The following is a 22,906-nucleotide window of genomic DNA, read 5'->3' as shown; positions in this document are numbered from 1 at the left end:
TTTCCTAATCTAATTCCCTCAGCATCACCCGACTTAATTCGACTACATTCCATTATCCTCGTTTTGCTTTTGTTGATTTTCATCTTATATCCTCCTTTCAAGACACTGTCCATTCCGTTCAACTGCTCTTCCAAGTCCTTTGCTGTCTCTGACAGAATTACAATGTGATGAACGAACCTCAAAGTTTTTATTTCTTCTCCATGGATTTTAATACCTACTAGAATTTTTCTTTTGTTTCGTTCACTGCTTGCTCAATATACAGATTGAATAACATCGGGGATAGGCTACAACCCAGTCTCACTTTCTTCCCAACCACTGCTTCCCTTTCATGTCGCTCGACTCTTATAACTGCCATATTGTTTCTGTACAAATTGTAAATAGCCTTTCGCTCCCTGTATTTTACCCCTGCCACCTTCAGAATTTGAAAGAGAGTATTCCAGTCAACATTGTCAAAAGCTTTCTCTAAGTCTACAAATGCTAAAAAGGTAAGTTTGCTTTCCCTTAATCTTTGTTCTAGGATAAGTCGTAAGGTCAGTATTGCCTCACGTGTTCCAATATTTCTAAGGAATCCAAACTGATCTTCCTCGAGGTCGGCTTCTACCTGTTTTTCCATTCGTCTGTAAAGAATTCGCGTTAGTATTTTCCAGCTGTGACTTATTAAACTGATAGTTTGGTAATTTTCACGTCTGTCAACACCTGCTTTCTTTGGGATTGGAATTATTATATTCTTCTTGAAGTCTGAGGGTATTTCGCCTGACTGATACATCTTGCTCACCAGATGGTAGAGTTTTGTCAGGACTGGCTCTCCCAAGGCCGTCAGTAGTTCTAATGGAATGTTGACTACTCCTGGGGCCTTGTTTCGACTCATGTCTTTCAGCGCTCTGTCAAACTCTTCACGCAGTATCATATCTCCCATTTCATCTTCATCTACATCCTCTTCCATTTCGATAATATTGTCCTCAAGTACATCGCCCTTGTATAGACCCTCTATATACTCCTTCCACCTTTCTGGTTTCCCTTCTTTGCTTAGAACTGGGTTTCCATCTGAGCTCTTGACATTCATACAAGTGGCTCTCTTTTCTCCAAAGGTCTCTTTTATTTTCCTGTAGGTAGTATCTACCTTACCCCTAGTGAGATAAGCCTCTACGTCTGATGCCATCATATTTATTCCCCAGCAATTTCCACAGTCCTGCCAGTATTTTCAAATTATTTATTCGCCGTCTGGAAAATAATCATGACAGTGACTCACTTCTGTATCCCAGGAATTGAACTCCGTCCTGTTGAATGCAAATTGATTGTAATAACTACTTCACTATTTCCCTCGCTGCGGTATGTCTGAACCGTGTCGATCTGTGCTGTGCGTGCTATTACGTGACCCACTAGAAACCGATATGTCACGCTGCTGGAGGCGACCGTTCGCTAGAAAGTGAAACGACCAGTGGCCTCTGAGAGCGGCGCGGCGTCTGAACTTGCCCCAGGACAACGAACCGGATCTGCCGCCCACAGTATGTGTGTTAGTGTGCGGTGTGCCGCGGCGCATGCGTAAAGCCCTTGCTGGACGCCTGCCACGGTCGCCTGCACTTAAGCTTCCTGCCGCTTCCTGGAACGTGCGCCAGACGAAACAGCCAACAATGACGTCAGCCTATGTGTGAATATTCTCAATGCGCCTCAGGACGCAGCTTGATGACAAAGAGAAAGTATCGAGTACTTTCAGTTTCAGAATTAGTGGTAAACTAGCAGAAACTGCCCTGGTGTTGCAGTCACGTATGATGCAGCTCACCACGCTAGTCTATCTTCTCCAAGGTTTTACATACATTCTAGGAATTAAAAAAAAAAAAAAAAAGACATGCAATTTTGTCATATGATGACATGATGGAGACCGTGGCTGTTGTTTGAAGACAAATGTTGATGGTCTTAGGACAGCAACCAGCCACAAATTTACTTTCAGTTCCCTTATTCAAAGGGCACCGTTACCGGTTTCGAATCGTTGTGATTCATCCTCGGACGGTTTACACGCTTTCTTTATGACATGTTGTGTGTTTTTTTACAGATTAATTCTACTAAAATATAAATAATACATACTTATAAACACGCCACACAGAGATGGTTGCGTTTCAGATTTTCGTTGCATGTGACTTACGTGAAACACTATACGAATGAATCATTTGGATGGGGCAGACATCAGTAGATGTGACGTACATGTACAGACAAATAAATTATTTCAATTTATTCAAGAGAAATAACTTCAATATTTTAAACATAGCTGCACAACAGCAACGGTTCCACGTAATAAAATTATAAACAGCCGACCAGAGCTTAGCATACTGAGCAAGTCAATAATGCGTTGGTCCATTTCTGGCCATTGCGTAAGCCGTTATTCCGGTTGGCAGTGATTGATAGTTGTCGTAAGTCCTCCGGAGGCCCCTGACTACAAAGTGGTCCATTGATAGTGACCGGGCCGCCCGGTGTAGCCGTGCGGTTCTAGGCGCTTCAGTCTGGAACCGCGTGACCGCTACGGTCGCAGGTTCGAATCCTCCCTCGGGCATGGATGTGTGTGATGTCCTGAGGTTAGTTAGGTTTAAGTAGTTCTAAGTTCTACGGTACTGATGACCGCAGATGTTATGTCCCATAGTGCTCAGAGCCATTTGATTTTTGATAGTAACCGGGTCAAATACCTCACGAAATAAGCATCAAAGGAAAAAACTACAAACAACGAAACTCGTCTAGCTTGAAGGCGGAAACCAGATGGCGCTATGGTTGGCCCGCTAGATGGCTCTGCCATAGGTCAAACGGATATCTACTGCGTTTTTTTAAATAGGAACCCCCATTTTTATCACATATTCGTAAACGAATATGAATATTTTAGTTGGACCACTTTTTTCGCTTTGTGATAGATAGTGCTGTAATAGTCACAAACGTATAAGTACGTGGTATCACGTAACATTCCGCCAGTGTGGACGGTATTTGCTTCGTGATACATTACTCGTGTTAAAATGGACCGTTTACCAAATGCAGAAAAGGTCGATATCGTGTTCATGCATGGCTATTGTGATCAAAATGCCCAACGGGCGTGTGCTATGTATGCTGCTCGGTATCCTGGACGACATCATCCAAGTGTCCGGACCGTTCGCCGGATAGTTACGTTATTTAAGGACACAGGAAGTGTTCAGCCACGTGTGAAACGTCAACCATGGACTGCAACAAATGATGATTCCCAAGTAGATGTTTTAGCTGCTGTCGCTGCTAATCCGCACATCAGTAGCAGACAAATTGCGCGAGAATCGGGAATCTCAAAAACGTCGGTGTTTAGAATGCTACATTAACATCGATTGCAATCGTACCATATTTCTATGCACCATGAATTGCATGGCGACGACTTTGAACGCCGTGTACAGTTCTGCCACTGGGCACAAGAGAAATTACGGGAGATGACAGATTTTTTGCACGCGTTCTATTTAGCGACGAAGCGTCATTCACCAACAGCGGTAACGTAAACCGGCATAAGATGTACTATTGGCCAACGGAAAATCCACGATGGCTGCGACAAGTGGAACATCAGCGACCCTGGCGGGTTAATGTATGGTGCGGCATTGTGGGAGGAAGGATAATTTTATCGATGGGAATCTAAATGGTGCAATGTATGCTGATTTCCTACGTAATGTTCTACCGATGTTACTTCCATCATGATGGATATCCGGCACATAGCTAGCGTGCAGTTAAAGAGGAATTGAGTAGCATATTTCATGACAGGTGGATTGGTCGTCGAAGCACCATACCATGGCCCGTACGTTCACCGAATCTGACGTCCCCGGATTTCTTTCAAATGGTTCAAATGGCTCTGAGCACTATGGGACTTAACTTCTAAGGTCATCAGTCCCCTAGAACTTAGAACTACTTAAACCTAACTAACCTAAGGACATCACACACATCCATACCCGAGGCAGGATTCGAACCTGCGACGTAGCGGTCGCGCGGTGCCAGACTGTAGCGCCTAGAACCGCTCGGCCACATCGGCCGGCCACGGATTTCTTTCTGTGGGGAAAGTTGAAGAATATTTGCTATCATGATCCACCGAAAACGCCTGACAAAATGCGTCAGCGCATTGTCAATGCATGTGCGAACATTACGGAAGGCGAACTACTCGCTGTTGAGAGGAATGTCGTTACACGTATTGCCAAATGCATTGAGGTTGACGGACATCATTTTGAGCATTTATTGCATTAATGTGGTATTTACAGGTAATCACGCTGTAACAGCATGCGTTCTCAGAAATGATAAGTTCACAAAGGTACATGTTATCACATTGGAACAACCGAAATAAAATGTCCAAACGTACCTACGTTCTGTATTTTAATTTAAAAAACCTACCTGTTACCAAATGTTCGTCTAAAATTGTGAGCCATATGTTTGTGACTATTACAGCGCCATCTATCACAAAGCAAAAAAAGTGGTCCAACTAAAACTTTCATATTTCTTTACGTACTTCACGAATATGTAATAAAAATGGGGGTTCCTATTTTAAAAAAACGCAGTTGATATCCGTTTGACCTATGGCAGCGCCATCTAGCGGGCCAACCATAGCACCATCTGGTATCCCCTTTCAAGCTAGACAAGTTTCGTTCTTTGTAGTTTTTTCGTTTGACGCTTATTTCGTGAGATATTTGGCCCGGTCACGATCAATGGACCACCCTGTATAGTGGTCCAAACGTTGTCAGTTATGAAGAGATTCGGTGACCTTGCTAGCCAAGGGAGGGTTGAGCAAACACGAAGACAAGCAGTACAAATTCTCGCTTTGTGCCGGTGGGCTTTGTCTTGCTGAAATGTAAGCCCTAGATGGCTTGCCATGAAGGGCGACACAACAGTACGCATAATATCGTCGACGTACCGCTGTATGGTAAGTGTGCCATGGAGATCAACAAAAGTGTCCTGACATTAAAAGAAATGGCACCCCAGACGTCACTCCGGGTTGTCGGGCCATATGGCGGGCGACGGCAGGTTAGTATCCTCCACTGTCCGCGGCGTACCCAGACACGGCTTCGGCCTCGAATCACATTGACTGGAGCAGAATTGTCTTCAGCGATGAGTCTCGCTGCGTACTGAGCCCTGATGACAAGTGAAGACGTGCCTGGAGATGTCCCGGACTCGTACAGTTTGTGAAGCTCTTGTCTTGAACAAACCATCCAATTTTTCTGAAATTGTAACGATTTGTTTGTCTGTACGTCCACATACGAGGTGTGGTTAGAAAAAAACCGGACTAGTACTGGTGAAACAATAGAACGAATGCAATAAGGCTGAAAGTCGCGTGGCCTGTCACGTGACTCTCGCTCCGCCTACTGCTCGAGTTTCATCTGCCTCCTGCACTCAGTCTGCCCGTGGCGTCTGTTTTAAGTAGTTGACGTTTTGTCTGTGCGTCGGAAAATGTTGAGTGTACAGAAAGAACAGCGTGTTAACATCAAATTTTGTTTCAAACTAGGAAAATCTGCAAGTGAAACGTTTGTAATGTTACAACAAGTGTACGGCGATGATTATTTATCGCGAACACAAGTGTTTGAGTGGTTTAAACGATTTAAAGATGGCCGCGAAGACACCAGTGATGACACTCGCACTGGCAGACCACTGTCAGCAAAAACTGATGCAAACATTGAAAAAATCGGTAAACTTGCTCGACACTCTCCTTGTCAACTCCTGTTAACTCAGACACTGCTCTGATTGTTAAACGGCGATCTTGTCGAACAAGTTTACCGATTTTTTCAATGTTTGCATCAGTTTTTGCTGACAATGGTCTGCCAGTGCGAGTGTCATCACTGGTGTCTTCGCGGCCATCTTTAAATCGTTTAAACCACTCAAACACTTGTGTTCGTGATAAACAATCATCGCCGTACACTTGTTGTAACATTACAAACGTTTCACTTGCAGATTTTCCTAGTTTGAAACAAAATTTGATGTTAACACGCTGTTCTTTCTGTACACTCAACATTTTCCGACGCACAGACAAAACGTCAACTACTTAAAACAGACGCCACGGGCAGACTGAGTGCAGGAGGCAGATGAAACTCGAGCAGTAGGCGGAGCGAGAATCACGTGACAGGCCATGCGACTTTCAGCCTTATTGCATTCGTTTTATTGTTTCACCAGTACTAGTCCGGTTTTTTTCTAGCCACACCTCGTAATTTCTACTGAGTGCCGTCCCATTCGAACAATTCCTTCGAGACATGTCGTATTTTTTTCCCCTACACGGTGAGGCAGCCAATACAGGCCATCGCAGATACGCTGCCTAACAAAGGAAGTATTCAGAAAGGGAGAAAAAACAGAATGAAATTTGAAAGGGTTTCGAGTCAAATTTACAATGATATTGGCAGTATGAGCCCGCTTATCATTATAATTCGTCTGGGAAGTGTATCTTCAAAGGCAGGCTGACCCAGAATTTTGTAATTGGCTCTTGATATCCCGGGCGACATTGACGTCTGAGCTGCTCCTACACGTATCCTGTCAGGCACATTTCTGAAGAACTTGCTGGAGGCGGGAGTGCCTTATCATCACGATTCAAAGTGACATGGAAGAGCATTGTTTTGTTGAAAAATGGTACCTCTACACCGCAGCATGGGAGGCAACATATGACGAGATGGGATGTCTGTAACGTACTGTTGTGCTATCAGTGTTTCCTCAATCACTAAGAGCCGTGACTAGAAGTCATACACTGTGGCTTCCCATATCAACAAGTGAAGAGTAACACCTAATACCGCTGTCCTCTCCAAAACATCAGAAAGCTGTTACATCTCACCAGTTCGCCACCATGCTCACCGACGGGGTCATCCAGGGTAGTGCAGAAACCTGATTCATCTCTGAACGCAACGTGACACCATTCATCGGCAACCCATGTTTCCCGGTCACTAAGCAAACCCTCCAAACGCAGCCGTTTATGTTGTTGTGCTAACAGCATTTTCTTCTTGTTTTTTGGACTCATCAGTCTTCTGACTGGTTTGATACGGCCCGCCACGAATTCCCCTCCTGTGCCAACCTCTTCATCTCAGAGAAGCACTTGCAACCGACGTCCTCAATTATTTGCTGGATGTATTTCAGTCTTTGTCATCCTCTACAGTTCTTACACTCTGCAGCTCCCCCTAGTGCCGTGGAAGTTGTTCCCTGATGCCTTAACAGATGTCCCATAATCCTTTCGGTTTAGTAATCCGTTATCTAGGGATAGAGTCTTTGATTACTAATCAAAACTTCTTCGGTCCCAGCTTGAGCCTCGACAGCCCTTAAATTTTGAATGAAAATCATCAGCAATGGCGGACGATGACGTTCAGTATAAGAAGTCACCCTTATTCTGCCAGAGGCATTGTAAAAGAGGGCAGAGGAGTGGACAGAGGTTCAGGGCACTCTCCTGACCTTGGTATGGGAAACTGGCCCTGAAGGTGTAAGAATCAGCGATGATCAACAGCATGAGGATGAAAAGGGCGATAGAAACTTTTGTGTCGTTGTTGACACTGTTGAGTCCTGTACCAGGGGAAGCAAGGGATTCGATGTTGGTTTCATGGCTGGTACCCTCTTTCTACAACAAAACCGCACACATGTATTAACAGGGTTCCTTACTCAACACAACAGAACGCTACTTATATTTAAGCAACTTGTTGTGGTACAAGCTCTTCCGCAATAGTCCACATTAGCCTCACTGCTGTTGAAGTGCAAGTCCCACTATGTACACTACACTGGTCGCTAGGTACCGACTGACTAACTGCGACTCTGACTGTGACTGACTGACTGTCTGACTGGGCCCTCCGGTCCGCGGTAGTGATCTAAATACTTGTGGTCGAGAGGGCGTTGGCGGCATGTTGTTTGCGAGTCTGTCTTTGGTCTCTCTCCTGATAGGTGCGTTTGATTCAACGCCTATCATCGATCTTCTTGCAACTTCTTTGGCGACATGTGTGCTGGCGACAGCTTACGCCAGCACAGAAACCACTGCATTAAGGACACACAATGTGTATCCAGAGGCCAAGTGGCCTGTAACTGAAAAAGTGTCAAGATGGTCTCTCCATTGGGAAAAGATTTCTGACTAGTCTCCCAATCGGATCTCTGGGAGGGATCTGCCAAGGGAGAGGTGACCATGAGAAAAAGATTGAATAACCGACGGATAACGTTCTATGAGTCGGGGTGTGCAATTTAGAAAATTTAACGTGACAGGGAAGCTAGAAAATTTGAAAAGGGAACTGCTAATTCTCAATCTAAATATAGTGGGGGTCAGTGAATGAAATGGAAGGAAGACAAAGATTTCTAGTCAGACAAATATATCGTCGTGTAAAATGGTATAATGGGTGTAGGATTCGTTATGAATAGGAAGGTAGGTATATGCGAATTTAGAGTTTCTCGACGAATCTCGGTGATCAAGTCGTCTCGGGTTATCAGCCGAGTCAAGGCGTTGTTCTGCGGGTTTGACCCGGCCTCATCAGGAAGGTAGATGTTTTCGATACGTTCCTCTCCTCGACGATTCTGCGGAGAACCTCCTCATTCCTTACCTCATCAGTCCATTTAATTTTCAACATTCTTCTGTAGCATCACACCTCAAGGCTTCCATTCTCCTCTGTTCTGGTTTCCCCACATTCCATGTCTTACTACCATACGATAGTGTGCTCCAAACGTACATTCTCAGAAATTTCTTCCTCAAATTAAGGTCTATGTCTGATACTAGAAAATTTCTGTTGGTCAGAATGCCTCTTTCGCCAGTGCTAGTCTGCTTTTTATGTCTTCCTTGTTCAGTCCGTCACAGGTTATTTTGCTGCCTAGGTAGCAGAATTCCTTAACTATGTCTTATTCGTGATCCCCAATTGTAACGTTAAGTTTCTCACTGTTCTCATTTCTGCTACTTCTCGTCACCTTGTTCTTTCTTCGATTTACTCTCAGTCCGTTTTCTGTACTCTTTAGACAGTTCATTCTATTTAACAGCTCTTGTAATTCCCTTGTAATCTTGGGAATTTTGTTGACGATGTTTTTCCGAAAGTCTGATAGCATATCGCCAGTCTCTTACATTCTACAAAACAAAGTGAGTAGGCGTTTTGTTGGCACTTTCCCCAATGATTTTAGATACTCCGACGGAACGTTATCTACCTCTTCTGCATTATTTGCTCTTAAGTCTCCTGATCGTAAAGCTGCATCCCCTCTCTCTTCCCTGTCAACTCCTGAAACTTCCTCTACTACGTTATCAGACAAGTCTTCCCCCTGTTAGAGGCCTTGAATGTACTCTTTCCACCTATCCGCTCTCTCCTCTGCATTTAACAGTAGAATTCCCGTTGCATACTTAATGTTACTGCTCTTCTTCGAATTTCACCGAAGGTTGTTTTTACTTTTCTACGTGCCAATACCGTCTTTCCGGTGAACATTTCCTTTTCGATTTCTTCACATTCTTTTATGCAGCCACTTTGCCCTAGTTTCCCCGCACTTCCTGTTTATTTCGTTCCTAGCTGAATTATATTTCTGTATTCCTGAATTTCCCTGAACATTTTTCTACGAGGGCCGTTCAGAAAGTAACCTCCGGTTGATTTAAAAAAATACACCAAGTTAAATAAAAATATTTTAATATATACATCTTACAACTACATCTTTGCACTATTTTTGTACATAGTCTCCATAGCGATTGAGGCACTTATCGTATCTCTTCACAAGCTTTGAAATTCCTTCTGCATAAAAATCACCCGCTTGTGCCTGGAGCCAGCCTGTGACCGCATCTTTGAGCTCTTCGTCGTCATCAAACCGCTGTGACCCGAGCCATTTCTTCAAATGCATGAAGAGGTGATAATCACTTGGCGCCAGGTCTGGGCTGTAAGGTGGATGGTTGATAACGTCCCACTTGAAGGACTCAAGAAGGGCCGTTGTTCTGCGAGCAGAGTGAGGACGGGCGTTATCGTGCAAAAAAACGATACCGGAAGTCAGCATACCACGGCGTTTGTTCTGTATAGCCCGTCGTAACTTTTTTATTGTTTCACAGTACACGTCTTGATTAATGGTCGTACCACGTTCCATGAATTCAACCAACAACACCCCTTTGACATCCCAAAACACCGTTGCCATCAGTTTTCTGGCAGAAAAATCTTGCGAGGCTTTTCTTGGTTTGGTAGGCGAATTTGAATGTGCCCACATCTTTGATTGTTCTTTTGTCTCAGGGTTCACGTACTTAATCCAGGTTTCGTCACCGGTCACGATTCTGTTTAACAATGGTTCTCCTTCGTCCTCATAACGTGACAGAAAGTCTAATGCAGAGGCCATTCTTTGAGTTTTGTGGTGGTCGGTAAGAATTTTGGGCACCCATCGTGCACAGAACTTACGGTAACCCAATCTTGCTGTCACTATCTCGTACAAAAGAGTCTTAGAAATCTGTGGAAAACCAGTGGACAACTCCGACATTGAGAATCGTCGATTTTCACGAACTTTTGCATCAACTGTCTGAACGAGTTCGTCAGTCACCAATGATGGTCTACCACTCCTCTCTTCATCATGAACGTTTTCTCGTCCACTTTTAAATAAACGTACCCATTCACGGACAACTCCTTCACTCATAACTCTTGGTCCGTACACGGCACAAAGCTCACGATGAATAGCTGCTGCAGAATATCCTTTGGCTGTAAAAAACCTTATGACAGCACGCACTTCACATTTGGCGGGGTTTTCTATTGCAGCACACATTCCAAACTGCCACAAAAACTAAACTAGCGCAGGTACGACGTTCACTCGACGTTCACTCGACCACGGCTTGATGCCGACTGGCCTGTTGAGTGCGTGAACGCACAGATGGCGTCGCTACTCCCCCCACAACCCGCACTGTGACCAATCGGAGGTTACTTTCTGAACCGCCCTCGTATTTCCTTCTTTCGTCGGTCAGCTGAAGTAGTCCATTCATTATCCATAGTTTCTTCGCGTTTGCATTCCTTGTACCTTCAGCTATAAATATAGGTGTGTTCTTCCAGCATGACGCGGCCCCAGCATATTCTAGTCGTTAGGCGACACATCAACTAAACCTAACATGGCACGAAAGATAAATCGCTGGAAATGGTTAGATTTCGCGTCCAATTGTTTACCTGTGGGATTGGTTCAAAGGAGTAGTTTAGACGATTATGTAAACAAAAGAAACAAATGTATGCTTCTGATTATGAATAGTGCTTCCGCCATAAAGGAACTCCGAGACTACCTCAGAAGAGTTGCACGTGGTGTTGTCAAGCGGATTCCAAGTTGGGGGTGGAAATATGAAAATCAGCTCTGAACTTGATCATTTACCTTTCCTTAATATCTTCTGCGAGTGTTTGGGTTACATTAAAAATGGTTCAAATGGCTCTGAGCACTATGGGACTCAACTGCTGAGGTCATAAGTCCCCTAGAACTTAGAACTACTTAAACCTAACTAACCTAAGGACAACACACACATCCATGCCCGAGGCAGGATTCGAACCTGCGACCGTAGCGGTCGCGCGGTTCCAGACTGTAGCGCCAGAACCGCACGGCCACCAGCGGCCGGCGGTTACATTAAAGCAGCTGTATTTCTGTAACCAGTAAAATGTGATGATTGAACCTTGGTCTCAAGATTATAAAAGTAGACCAGTTATGATTCCCTTAAGCAACATGTTCTCATTTGCGCGATCCAAAAGCTCTACACAGACTGTGAGGCATAGGTCTTTCTGGTCTTGATCCATGAGCCTTGGGACGAACTCGGCGGCAACACGATGCATTTCAAGATGCTGTGTCAGAACTTCATGAGATGATCCAACTGAAATGTTACGTTCTCTGCAATCTCTGGGACAGTCATTCTTCGATTGCTACGCAATATTTCGTTCACGTTCCTGACATGAGCGTCGTTGGTAGACGTCGAAGGACTTCCTGAACGAGAGTCACCTTTAATGTCCGTCCGGCTATTTTTAAACCGTCTGAACCATTTTAGCACCGAGTACTGCTTAAGCACTCATCACCGTAAGCTCCCTGCATCATTTGGTGTGTCTCTGTAAAGGTTTTCTTGAGTTCCACGCAAAATTTAATGCAGACTCGTTGTTCCTGTAACTCTGCCATCTCGGAATCGCCAAACTATGCGCCGCACTTCGCTCCAGCACACCACTGGCGCGAAATTACGAATGTTCCGCAATTTTTTAACAGACCTCGTACTTTTCGTCTCAATGTGGAATGAAAGAAGTTGAAACCTAATTTGTAACATAATGGGTCACCACTGACTTTGGAGAATACTAGCGAATAAAAGCGCGTGCAGCAATAGGCAACATTTGAGGCCCTGACGACATATTTTTAGCTGCGAGCAAATGTTAGTGTCAGGGGGTTGGCAACACTTACATTGGGAATTACGAAAAGTATTCCGTACCCTCTTTATCTGTATTACTAAATGGCATAGCTTTTAAAAGTAAAACAATGTGGAGAAAAATTTCGTTTGCTCGAGCTGTTATTATAATGCTCCTTCAATTGAGACCTATGCAACGGTGTTTTTGGAGAAATAGTTTAAAACAATACCACTTTTCGAATTTATGAGAGACATTCACTCTCTTAATTTCACGTCTACTTTCATACCTTTCTGTGGGGTGCCAATCTGTTCAATTCCACATACTTGCTGTGCTTCACATGTAAATATCCTATGCCACAGCTCAAGGCTGCTATAACGTTTACAACTGGATGTATAAAGACTACCCCTTACATTGAATTCCAACACTTAGCCAAATATCCCCACCTGCCCTGCGGAGAAAGGAATCTTTCGAATCTTTGGTGATGCGAAAGTAACCAACAACTTTTCTCTAGAACCCACCCTCACCCCCCTCCCTTCAACTGTACCTACTATCTTTATCAGAGGTAGTAATTAGCGTGAGAGCTGGAGTAATAGTGCGTCCTTCGAGAACCGTGACCACATCAATCCAATACAGAAAGCTTTGAACCTCCGCATACGGAAAAGCCTAAACTGACTGACTGGGACATGGAGCGTGTGCACACAATCTCCACAAATGAACAAAGATATCCATCCCTACCTGTGACTGTGGAACTCTAAACGAAACTGTCCAATACATCGCTCAGGGCTGAGAACTACAAAATGGTTCAAATGGCTCTGAGCACTATGGGACTTAACTTCTGAGGTCATCAGTCCCCTAGAACTTAGAACTACTTAAACCTAACTAACCTAAGGACATCACACACATCCATGCCCGAGGCAGGATTCGAACCTGCGACCGTAGCGGTCACGCGGTACCAGACTGCGGCGGGCATCAGTATATGAAGATTCAAGTTACTCAGTTTATCTGCTGCGATGTTTTGTTTTACTGTCTTATTGTATTATATATTTTATCTCATTTTATTCTGCAACCTTCATTCATTGTCTGCAGCTCGTGGTCGTGCGGTAGCGTTCTCGCTTCCCACTCACGGGTTCCCGGGTTCGATTCCCGGCGGGGTCAGGGATTTTCTGTGCCTTGTGATGACTGGGTGTTGTGTGATGTCCTTAGGTTAGTTAGGTTTAAGTAGTTCTAAGTTCTAGGGGACTGATGACCATAGATGTTAAGTCCCATAGTGCTCAGAGCCATTTGAACCATTTTTTGAACCAACCTTCATTGATGTATTTTGTACAGTATTTTATCATCGATAACATAACCAGTATAAAGCACGTGTGTACCTCCATACGCTAAATAAAATAAATAAATCTTCTGCCACATATTCAGTTCTTTGTCATATCTTAAAATTTTGTCCTTGACTAATCCTTCTGTCGTTATGTTAAAAATTTCTGGATATTTTAATATCATTATCATCAACAGTCATTTGCCATCTGCTGTTGGATATCTTAGTACATGTCTCACTGACCTTTTCTATTTACTAGATTCTCAATATCTTCGCTTATGCTACACCATGTACTGTCCGTAGCCATAAAAAGATTACGCAAGATATACTCCTACATAATGAGAACAATATAGTGTTCGGCGACTTTTAGTTGGCACCATTGTACTGTTTACCGACCTACTTCAGAATTTCAGAAATCCCCGTGACAAAATCATTTGAAACGAGGTCAAAGAGAACTGGTTATTGTCGTAACTTACAGGGCATCATGTTTGAACGATGTGGATAATAGAGCTGTTGCAATTCGTATACAATCAGTACTAACTAACAAGTATTTCACGATAAACAAAGGACCGTTTCGTTAATGCCTTAAACATTTCCGTGGATTTCGTATTCCTCCACTTTGTTATACTCAGCGGAGCAAATCGTTCGTGTCACGGAACACCGAATACAATTTTCCACTCTTCATGTTTTCTTTCCATTCATGCAACTCGTGTCCGACTCGGGCGAAGCCGACAGTATTCGCAATTCTCCAGTTCTTTCTTTTCACACGCTACCATTACCACCGTACGGCAAATCGCCGGTTTTTCTATTGTCCGCAGCGTTGAGTGGAGGTTATCACGCATTACGGTAAGTGATCGGAACACAGATATTGTCGACAGATAATCTCAGATAAGCTCGTCGAAAAAATTAGTCACCCCTAGAGAAATCGTTACAAGCGTCATTTAACACCGTGTACTTCCGTCCCTGGACATGGTAACCACCTGGATTCGGTTAGGAAGAGAGCCCACAAAGCTGTGCAGGTACGTCGCATCCAGAGTAAGCCACTCGCTGAGAATTTGTCCGCGCCGTTACACCAAATTGCTGGGATGGTGGTGGCGTTTTAGCCTCTATTCCAACACGGCCCATAGATTTCCTACAGGGTTCAAGATAGGTGATTTTGCTGACCAATGGAGGGAGTGAGAAAGTGTCCAATCAGTCACACATTCTTTCAACCTGATTAAATTTGTCGTTGTCGTCTTTATGTGCCTTTGTGAGTAATGGCCTTTTGCGATGTGACCAACTCCGAATGTTCATTGCCTGCAGTTTCCGTCGCAATTTTTTCTCACTAACAGGTTGGGATTAGCCATCATTCACTGACTACAGCAATTCTTGTCGTGTTTGGAAGCGATTTTGATTCACAAGACATGAAATGCACCTACGGTCCCTCCCAGACGGGATCTTTTTCCGACAACAATTCTGACGTCTTGTTTGGTGGCCACGCGTGTTACACCATTGCTTGTACAAACGTTGAACGGTCAGTCACGAAACACCAACAAATCCAGCAACTTCACGTACCTTACGGCCCTGGACATGACCAAACACGAGTTCCCCTTTCTGCCAATCTGTCACGTCCTTACTTTTACCCATCTTCACGTACAATATCCGCTTAAACATAAATATTTCACTTATCGCTACTACCTTAGCCTTGTCCTATGTTTCAAGCGGACACTGTATATAAACATGGGTAAATGTAACGACGCGACAGATTGACAGAAAGGGGAACTCGTATTTGGACGTGTCCAGGGCCGTAAGGTACGTGAAGTTGCTGGATTTGTTAGTGTTTCGTGGCCGACTGTTCAACGTATGTACAAGCACTGGTGCAACACACATGGCCACGAAACACGGCGTCAGAATTGTTGTCGGTAAAAGATCCTGACTGAGAGAGACCGGACGCGCATTTCATGTCTTGTGAATCAAAATCGCCTCTAAACACGACAGGAATTGCTTCGTCAAGAAAGACAAATGGTTCAAATGGCTCTGAGCACTATGGGACTTGACAGCGGAGGTCATCAGTCCTCTAGAACTTAGAACTACTTAAACCTGTCTAACCTAAGGACATCACACACATCCATGCCCGAGGCAGGATCGAACCTGCGACCGTAACTGACGTGCGGTTCCAGACTGAAGCGCCTAGAACCACTCGGCCACTCCGGCCGGCAAGAAAGACACTAGCCGGCCGAAGTGGCCGTGCGGTTAAAGGCGCTGCAGTCCGGAACCGCAAGACCGCTACGGTCGCAGGTTCGAGTCCTGCCTCGGGCATGGATGTTTGTCGTGTCCTTAGGTTAGTTAGGTTTAACTAGTTCTAAGTTCTAGGGGACTAATGACCTCAGAAGTTGAGTCCCATAGTGCTCAGAGCCAAGAAAGACACTACAGGCAGACACGGCAATTCTGCCGCACGGTTGTCGGCCCTAGAATCTGATGTAGGTCTTGTTTTCACATAGTTACAGCAACCTGTGTACCTGAAAAATTGTAAAGGTTTTTTTTTTTTTAAATTACCGCTATCAGTCACAAACTTTGCCAACTATTATATTGCTTATTATTGTAGCGACATGTTTCGAGGTAAACCTCATCTGCAGGCTAAATGGCATTACAAAAACAACTTTAAAATAAGGCCGTAGTGATGTTACATAGTCTTTTCGTAAATGCTGTGGCCATTTTTTTTCTTCTTGCGTGGCAGTCTCGTAGTGCACTGGGGTGCCTCCATTTCCCTGCCTCTCCTGGTCACTATGTGTCATTAGTAAGGCCTCATTTTAAAGTTGTTTTTGTAATGGCATTTAGTCTGAAGATGACGTTTACCTCGAAATACGTCGCTAAATAAATAAGCAATACAATAGTTGACAATGTTTGTGACGCAGCGATAATTTAAAAAAAAAAGCCTTTACATATTTCTTGAGACAGTGACGGTCGAAAAATAGTCAAAATGGCTTCAAATTCTAAAAACTTTGTGTTCTGCCATACGCCAGGTCTTGTCATGGGGGAAGCCTCGTTAGAGAGGTCCACCGCATGAGCGTCTAGGGAAGTGATTCCAGTGGTGGTTTCCCGTTGCCTTCTACTGATGATGATGAAATGATAATGAGGGCAACACAACACCCAGTCCCTGAGCGGAGAAAATCTCCGACCCGAGAATCGAACCCAGGCCCCTTGGCGTGACAGACTGCCGCGCTGACCACTCAGCTATCGGGGTGGATAAGTTGTTTAAAACTGAGGTTGAACATTCGTCTCCTGATTGCTAATGTCTTTTAAGCATTTACAGTAAGTGCTGAAATTAGATGTAAAATGGAAAACAAAAACCATCTAAAACCCTTAAACCATGATACTAGGTTTGTTGGTCATCTACACCACCACCGCGGCAGATGGCTTACCGACAGTTCTTCATCTTAACCACCGGAGACATCGGAGTTAAAGAAGTTATATTCTTCAAGTAGCCGCTGCTGTGAAATTCTACATCTACGATACGTTAGTATTATTTAAATATATGTGAGTCACTCCCCAAATTTTGAGGACATCATGCTAAATCTCTAGAACTAGAACTCCAGGAAACGATTCCGTCAGCCCGAAATGGGGCCACAGATATGATAGTGACGTCGTCCACAGTACCAGTTTGAGATTTAACTTATACAATCCCTCCCCCTCTACCCTGCATACTGCTCTTGCTGGGAGACACAAATAACTCACCCATCTGAGGACTCGTCGCTGGAAAGAGCTGCAGAGAGGAAAAATAGTAGGGAATGACGGATACTAGATTGCAAATCAGGTTACAGCAGATGTTGGGTGTCGCAGTGATGTAGAGATCAATAGGAGAGATTAATACGAGACAGGAAAAGGTAGACGATAGCATCAAAGCAGATGAAAGGCTTGTTACTTTAAAATAAAATTTGGATAAATAGTTAAACAACGGAAGAATGTTCAAATGTGTGTGAATTCCTAAGGGACCAAACTGCTTAGGTCATCAGTCCCTAGATTTACACAACTACAAAAACTTAAGGGGCTCCAGAACGCCCTATACTTGCAATGTTAAAATAACGCTTATAAATTACATCTTTCCTCACAAAGTATTCGAGGTAGGAAGTTGAACTTTTACAGATTATTTATTGGAATATGGGCTACAACTTAACACAGGGATTTTACAAAATTTTAGTTCAGTTATTAAAGATGATTTTTTTTCGATTGTAATGAAAATTCACAACATTTTTTGCAATTTTTTATTTATATATTCAAAAATATACAGTTTTTTGGAAAAAGGCTGTGTTAAATTATGCAGAAGGTACTGTGTAACATTTACTGAAAGTTTGAAACAAATATGTTTGGAAGATCCTTAGAAAACATGTAATTAGTATGAGAAAATAAAAGTTTTGGGAATCGAGCGACAAAGACTGGATTAACTTTTTAGTGCATTCCAGGTCCATAGGATGGATTATCTTCATCCTCTGCAAACTCCTCCTCCAGCTTCCTCTTGTTCCTCCTCCTGTTTACTCTTGCTTGTATTTCTAGACTCTTTACAGCCCTGTCTGCAGCCCGAAGGCGTTCCTTGTCTAAAGCAAGCATCGCTCGTACCATGTTAGAACCTATCTTCATTCCCATATTTCTAAATACCTTGCACCTTACAATGTTGCCATCACTGAAAGTCGCAACAGCATCATACACACCAAAGTGAAGTGTTTCTATTCCAACAAATACAGTCTTGGGGATTCTCGACCATATAACACTATTTACACTTTCATTGGGGTTTTGAGTTTTTCCGTGAATACACTTTTTCAACAGTTCCGGTGCTGCTAAGTCTCTGAAAATAGGTTTTATCACCTCCATTATTGCATGAGGCAGACTATGCTTATGAGTGTACACTTCACCAGTTAGCAATCCTTTGTTATATTTACACCAACTGTCTTCTTCTTTGGGACACAAGCTATGTTGGGGATTTTAATCGTCTTTATTGTTTACAGTAATAACACATACCGTTGGCTTTCCAACATTTTTCCTTTTCTTAAAAGCCTTCAGAGGATTTCTAATAACTTTACTTTTACTCATTATTATACTTCAACAAAACAGAGACTCAAGAAACAGAATTAATTACGAATATTTTCGAGATAACGACAGAGTAAATAAACATGAAACAATCGACAATCACACCAGCGATATATATTGAACCATCACAGGTTAGCCACAACACATACTTTATCTCACATCACTAAAATGTACCTGATGAACACGGACGTTAATAATAACACCATTTGACAGCAGTTTAACAGCGCCACAGTGGGTCACGCCCATGTAGAACACATTTCCAAAAAAATTTAAAAATAGTTGTAGTCTTCGGAATTGAATAAATTATATATCTATTAAAAGGTAATAGTCTGCAGATTCAGAAAACGCAATAAAGTAAAAATTGAACTTTTCATGATTTTGAGCCTTTCCGGAGCCCCTTAACTTAAACTAACTTATGCTAAGAACAACACACACACCAATGCCCGAGGGAGGACTAGAACCTCCGGCGGGAGGGGCCACGTAGTCCGTGACATGACGCCTAAAACCGCGCGGCCACACCGAGCTGCAAACACAACGGAAGATTAGGGTTTAACGTCGACAGTGAGCTCACTAGATATGGATTTCAGATTTGAGAATGTTTGGAAACGAAACGAGTCCTTCCATTCAAAGGAGTAATGCTGGTTGTCATCTTAACCGATTTAGGAAAATCAAGGAAACCTAAATCTGGAGGACTAGAATCCAAGACTTACCGCTTCACCGTCTCACTCAATGACGAACGATTAAGATCGTACGCTAGAATCTTAAAGTGCATTTACACTACGTGAGACTTGCCTCGCGAAACAGTTGCACGCGGTTGTTTAACAGGAGAGCTATCTCGCCCTTTCATTTACACAGGGAAACAGTGCGTGAAATAGACAGGAAAAGGGTGAGCCGACACTAGGAGCGAGACAATCATGTCTGTGCACCGTGCCGTATTTCTTGCTGCGTTCACGCTCGTGGGGATACCGTATTTCAAAAAGATAACGAGGTCGCCACTGGTGCAGTAATGAATTATACCCTCGGCTATGCCAGTATGGGAACCAGCGAATAAAGGTAATTGCTTGGAACTCGTCGAAGATACTTTAAAGAACTTCTTCTATATGACCGGAGAAGTATTGGCATATCTTGTATCACTGTTTGGCCCGAAAATCGAAAAGATGGATACGAAGTTGAGAGAAGCAGTAACAGTTTGAGAAAGGCTGGATGGAACACTACGTTTCCTTGTGACCGGTGATTCATACGAAAGTTTATTGTATCTGTACAGTATCCCACAAAAGCGTGTAACTTTTGTAAAATTTGATGATGCAGATGCTTTCCTCCTGGTTCATAGCCTCTAGTGCAACAATGAACAAAGTTTACACCACGCGAATCAAAAGAAACGAGACAGTCTCCGCCAGAAACCGGACGTCGCGGACTTTCCGGCCATGGACTTTGAGATGTGTGGCGTCAACGTGGTGTTTACGAGACTTTTCCGACCGTCAAAGGAAGCCGCAACAGTGGGGGAGACTTTGGTCGGAAATAGCACCACGGTGCAAAACTGGTTTCTGATAGCTGTGGCTTTTCCGGCCATTTTGTGATTCCCTTCACATTTTATCCAGGCTTAGGACTGGCTATGCACAGAGTACATAGGCATGCTTAAATTTTGTTTTATTTTTTATTTTTAGCCTGATTAAAAAAGAAGTATCAAATTGCTGCAACAGTTATATTCTTTTTATTTTTGAGCTTTTCCTCATTACAGAGGCTTATCTCCAACATAATAATTTACTCGGAAATTACGAAGAATAAACAAATGGTTCAAATGGCTCTGAGCACTATGGGACTCAACTGCTGAGGTTATTAGTCGAAGAATAAACGTTCTTAAACTATATTTTCAAAATACTCCTCCAAGTTTTCGATCTTGTGTGTCCTCTTCCTCTGCGCCCATTCTCCTCATTGAGTGCTGTATATTTTGGAGCCAGGTGGTCATAGGTCGTCCTCTTCTTCTTCTCCACTCCAGTATCAATTTCTCCCCTCCAGTATCAATTTTGGTATTCTGGCTTCCTCCATTCGTCGAACCTGCCCGTTCCACTGTAATTTCTTCCTATCCGTTACGTCATATATTCTTTCTTTTACTGCCATTCTCCTTATTATTTCAGTGTTCCTTATCTTCTCTTTCCTGGAGAGTCTTGCCGATCTTCTCCAGAAGTCTATCTCTAGAGCTTGTAATTTTTTAATATGCTTCAGGTTAATTGTCCAGGTCTCCGTTCCATACAGAACCACACTCTCCAATATGAATTTGTACATTAATTTTTTAGTTCTGCTCATTACAGTCCTGCTCCATAAGACTGAGTTAAGCATCCCAATGACCTTCCGTCCGCTACTACTTCTTTTATTGATTTCTTACTCTGATTTTCCCACGATTTCTAAAATGGATGCCAAATAACAGAAAATGTTTATCTTTTTGGTTTTCTTTCCTTCAATATTAGCTCATCTGAATCGTTAGTCAAGTATTCTGTTTTTTGGTAGCTAATCTTCAAACACCAAGTTTTGTATGCTGCTGCTAGTTGATTGCACATATAGTTAGCATCCTCCCCATCTTGTGCTGCGACTATTTGATCATCAGCAAACAATAAACGATCTAGGTAAATCTCCATCTCTTGTTTCTAATCCCATCCTATTACATTTAGGAGACCATGTTCTAAGGCTAATATCTATACAGGTTTTAAATATTGATGGTGGCATGGGACAGCCCAGTAAAAGGCCTCTGCTTCTTGTAAATTTCTGTGAAAGTTTATTACCATCTTTCACTTGGCAAATGTTATCTTTATACATCTGGTGTATTATTTTAACCAAGAAAGGGTAGATGTGTGCCATATGTAGTGCTCTCCAAAGCAATTTTCTTGGAACAGTATCATACACTTTTTCTAGATCCATGAAAATTAAACCTATATTTTTTTATTTTTTCCTACGTTCCTCCAAAATCCGTCCTAATGTGAAAATATGGTCTACACACGATCTCCCAGCCGTGAAACCACATTCTTCTTCTTGGGTTCTAAAATTTTTCTCCAGCGCCACAGTGCCTGCGGGTGGGAAACACCACGGTTGGAAGGTACACGGGGTCATTTATATTCTTGCTTGTCATAAATAAGTGACAGTTCATTTCTTAATATGTTGCGATATCTGGGGGTATGTTTAGCCAGGAACCTAGAAGCTTAAATTGCTGCAATAACGGTACACCTTTCTGTTGCCGCGTCAAAGCAAGCCTCAACGCTGGGGTAGGCTTTGGTCGGAAAAGCCACGATACAAAACTAGTTGGTCAGAAACGCCACTGTACCTGCGGGTGGGAAACACCACGGATGGAAGGTACACGGAGTCATTTATATTCTTGCTTGTCATAAATAAGTGACAGTTCATTTCTTAATATGTTGCGATATCTGAGGGTATGTTTAGCCAGGAACCTAGAAGCTTAAATTGCTGCAATAACGGTACACCTTTCTGTTGCCGCGTCAAAGCAAGCCGCAAAGCCGGGGTAGGCTTTGGTCGGAAAAGCCACGATACAGAACTAGTTGGTCAGAAACGCCACTGTACTTGCAGGAGCGAAACACCACGGTTGGAAGGTACACGGAGTCATTTATATACTTGCTTGTCATAAATAAGTGACAGTTCATTTCTTAATATGTTGCGATATCTGAGGGTATGTTTAGCCAGGAACCTAGAAGCTTAAATTGCTGCAATAACGGTACACCTTTCTGTTGCCGCGTCAAAGCAAGCCGCAACGCCGGGGTAGGCTTTGTTCGGAAAAGCCACGATACAGAACCAGTTGGTCAGAAACGCCACTGTACTTGCGGGAGCGAAACACCACGGTTGGAAGGTACACGGAGTCATTTATATTCTTGCTTCTCATAAATAAGTGACAGTTCATTTCTTAATATGTTGCGATATCTGAGGGTATGTTTAGCCAGGAACCTAGAAGCTTAAATTGCTGCAATAACGGTACACCTTTCTGTTGCCGCGTTAAAGCAAGCCGCAAAGCCGGGGTAGGCTTTGGTCGGAAAAGCCACGATACAGAACTAGTTGGTCAGAAACGCCACTGTACTTGCAGGAGCGAAACACCACGGTTGGAAGGTACACGGAGTCATTTATATACTTGCTTGTCATAAATAAGTGACAGTTCATTTCTTAATATGTTGCGATATCTGAGGGTATGTTTAGCCAGGAACCTAGAAGCTTAAATTGCTGCAATAACGGTACACCTTTCTGTTGCCGCGTCAAAGCAAGCCGCAACGCCGGG

Source organism: Schistocerca nitens, chromosome 1 (genome assembly GCF_023898315.1).
Source record: "Schistocerca nitens isolate TAMUIC-IGC-003100 chromosome 1, iqSchNite1.1, whole genome shotgun sequence".
In the NCBI taxonomy this organism is placed as follows: Eukaryota; Metazoa; Arthropoda; class Insecta; order Orthoptera; family Acrididae; genus Schistocerca; species Schistocerca nitens.
Note: the sequence above shows the minus strand (reverse complement) of the source record.